Source organism: Leucoraja erinacea, chromosome 4 (genome assembly GCF_028641065.1).
Source record: "Leucoraja erinacea ecotype New England chromosome 4, Leri_hhj_1, whole genome shotgun sequence".
Taxonomy (NCBI): domain Eukaryota; kingdom Metazoa; phylum Chordata; class Chondrichthyes; order Rajiformes; family Rajidae; genus Leucoraja; species Leucoraja erinaceus.
Window position 1 is genome coordinate 1777860 of NC_073380.1, and position 3675 is coordinate 1781534.

At 43.3% G+C, this 3675-nt stretch overlaps 1 long non-coding RNA gene across 1 annotated transcript; it reads left to right on the top strand.

The window, feature by feature from the left end:
• The first annotated feature begins 268 nt into the window (after positions 1–268).
• LOC129696005 (uncharacterized) lies at positions 269–3457 on the top strand. The gene is made up of 3 exons (XR_008723268.1): positions 269–782; positions 1126–1512; positions 1625–3457. It is a non-coding gene; the product is annotated as an uncharacterized LOC129696005 (long non-coding RNA).
• The last annotated feature ends 218 nt before the right edge of the window (positions 3458–3675 follow it).

Consider the following 3675-nt stretch of genomic DNA (forward strand, 5'->3'; position numbering starts at 1 on the left):
AGGAAATAAGCAACGTTTCGGGCCAAAACCCTTCTTCAGACTGATAGGGGGTGGAGCGAAGAAGGAAGGAGAAAGGAGGAGGAGGAGCCCGAGGGCTGAGGGATGGGAGGAGAAGAAGGGTTTTGGCCCGAAACGTTGCTGATTTCCTTCGCTCCATAGATGCTGCTGCACCCGCTGAGTTTCTCCAGCATTTTTGTGTGCCTGTTGATTTCCTGTTGGGAAATATGGCAGGATAAGTAGCTGAAGTATCAGTGGGGGAGCACTGATACTTCTATTTGGTCTATTTGTATTAAAATAACTGTGGAATGAGATAGGGCTGGTTCACAATGTAAAGTCCTAATTTGGGGAAAGGATATTTTTTAAGGCATTGCAAAGGAACTCAATGCAAAAGTTGAAGCAAAAACAAATTGCTGAAGGAACTCAGCGGGTCAGGCATCATTTATGGAGGGAGTGGGCATATGATATTTCAGGTTGAGAACTTTTTCTTTAAAAACGAGATGTAGAGATTCAGGGTCATCAACCTCCCCTTAAATTACTGTGAAAGACTGGCAGAATTAGGGATCCTGCCATGTGATGTATGTTGCGGAAAAGAAGGAAGTATATATTAGGTACAGGCAGCTGGGATCAAGCAAATCCGTTGAGAAGTACAAGGGATGTTGGAATAACAAAGAAATTAGGAGGCAGGGAAAACACGTGCGAACAAAAAGAGCACATGTGATATCCAAATGAGATATTTAAAGGAGAATCCAAAAAGAGATTCTATAAGTATGGATTAACACAGGGTTGTATTGTATTGTATTCAAATTTATTGCCATTGTCTCAATTTGAGACAACAAAATGAATTTCCCTTACAGGCAGTATCATAAAAAAAAAAAAAATCATCATAAAAAAATAATAAAAATAAATAATAAATAAATAATAAACATATTAAAATTAAAATTGAAATTGAATTTAAAAAAAGCACAAACACAGAAAGTCCACAACACAACATAACATAAATGGCACCAAGGTGAGGATGGCACCATAGTCCAGCCAGCCTCCCCTCCGTGTTCATCCGTGGTCGGGGCCTTCCAAGCACCCGCAGTCGCCGCCCCGGGTGGCCCGATTTTCAGGCCCTCACGCCAGGTGGGCCCTTGGATTAAAATTGGAGCAGTTTTCTTGCAGGAAATGGAATGCCGGAAAAGCAGGATGTTTTTAAAAGTGTACTAACAAGAGTTCATGGTATGCATGTTCCTGTTTGAGTAAAGACCAAGCCAGGTCATCCAGGCATAAGGAAACCTGGATGACAAGAAAAATTGAGGCTCTAGTCAAGAATAAGAAGGAGACATGGGATAGATATAGGCAGCTGGGATTAAGAGTATCCCTGGGGGAGTTTTAGGAACTGAGAAGCATGCTAAAGGAAATCTAGAGGGCAAAAGGGAGGCAGTAGATAGCTCTGACAGATAATATTAAGGATAATCCCAAGAGATTTTATAAGTACATTAAGGGGAAAAAAGGTAACCAGAGAGAGAGGTTGCGAGGGTCTGAAGAAGGGTTTCGGCCCGAAACGTTGCCTATTTTCTTCGCTCCATAGATGCTGCTGCACCCGCTGAGTTTCTCCAGCAATTTTGTGTACCTTAGAGAGGTTGACCACTCAGGATTCAAAGTGTTTAACTTTGTGTGGAGCCACAGGAAATGAGCAATAACCTCAATGAAATTTCTCCTCTCGTTTCACTGTGGAGAAAGACATGAGCACTGGTAAACTTAGGGCAGTCAATGGAAATTTATGTTCAAAGGAGCAGAATTAGGCCATTCGGTACATCACGTCTAGTCTGCCATTCAATCAGGACTTATCTATCTTTTTCTCTCAACCCCATTCTCCTGCCTTTTCCCCATAAATCCTGCCACTCGAACGAATCAAGAATCTATTAATCTGCCTTAAAAATATCCACCGAGGGCCTCCGCAGCCTTTTGTGCCAATGAATTCCACATATTCACCACTCTTTGACGACCAAAATTCCTCCTCATCTCCTGTCTAAAGGTACGACCTTTTATTCTGAGCCTATGGCCTCTGGTGCTAAATTCCCCAATAGTGGAAACATCCTCTCCACATTCAGTCTACCACGCCTTTCACTGTTCGGTAAGCTTCAATGAAGTCCTCCTCTCATCCTTCTAATCTCCAATGAGTACTGGCCCAATGCCGTCAGATGCTCATCATACGTTAACGCAGTGGTTCCTGGGATCACTCCCATAAACCATCTCTGGACCCTCTCCAGCACCAGCACACCCTTCCTCAGATATGGGGTTCAAAACTGCTCATAATACTCCAAGTGCAGTCTGTTCAGTGACATACAGTAACGCCTAAGAATTACATCCCTGTTTTTATATGCTAGTCCTCTCGTAATAAATGTTAGCATTCCATTTGCTTTCTTTACTACCGATTCGACTTGTAAATAAATTTTTTGTGGATCCTGCACCACATTATCCACATTAAACTTCATTTGCCATGCATAGAAACATAGAAAATAGGTGCAGGAGGAGGCCATTCGGCCCTTCGAACCATTCATTGTGATCGTCCCCCTATCAATAACCTGTGCCTGCCTTTTCCACATATCCCTTGACTCCATTAGCCCCTAGAGCTCTATCTAACTCTCTCTTAAATCCATCCAGTGACTTGGTCTCCACTGCCCTGTGTGGCAGGGAATTCCATCAATTCACAACACTCTGGGTGAAAAAGTTTTTTCTCACCTCAGTCTTAAATGACCTCCCGTTTATTCTAAGACTGTGGCCCCTAGTTCTGGACTCGCCCAACATTGGGAACATTTTTTCCTGCATCTAGCTTGTCCAGTCCTTTTATAATTTTGTATGTTTCTATAAGATCCCCCTCATCCTTCTAAACTTCAGTGAATACAAGCCTAGTCTTTTCAATTTTTCCTCATACGACAGTCCCGCCATCCCAGGGATCAATCTCGGGAACCTACGCTGCACTACCTCAATCACAAGGATGTCCTTCCTCAAATTAGGAGACCAAAACTGTACACAATACTCCAGATGTGGTCTCACCAGAGCCCTATACAAATGCAGAAGAAACTTTTTACTCCTATACTGAAATCCTCTTGTTATGAAGACCAACATTCCATTAGCTTTCTTCACTGCCTGCTGTACCTGTAAGTCAACTTTCAGTGACCGGTGTACAAGGACGCCCAGGTCTCGCTGCAGCTCCCCCTTACCTAACCTAACCCCATTGAGATAATAATCTGCCCCCTTGTTTTTGCCACCAAAGTGGATAACCTCACATTTATCTATATTATGCTGCATCTGCCACGCATCTGCCCACTCACTCAAACTGTCCAGGTCACCCTGCAACCTCCTAACATCCTCTTCACAGTTCACACTGCCACCCAGCTTTGTGTCATCCGCAAACTTGCTAGTGTTGCTCCTAATTCCCTCTTCCAAATAATTAATATATATGGTAAACAGTTGCCGCCCCAACACCGATCCTTGCAGCCTGCCATTCTGAAAAGGACCTGTTCATTCTGAAAAGGACCCGTTCACTCCTACTCTTTGCTAACCAATTTTCTATCCATGTCAACACCCTACCCCCAACACCATATGCTCCAATTTTAGTCACCAGTCTCCCGTAGATACACTATATCCAATGGCACCCCTTCATCCATTTTACTTGTCACATCCTCA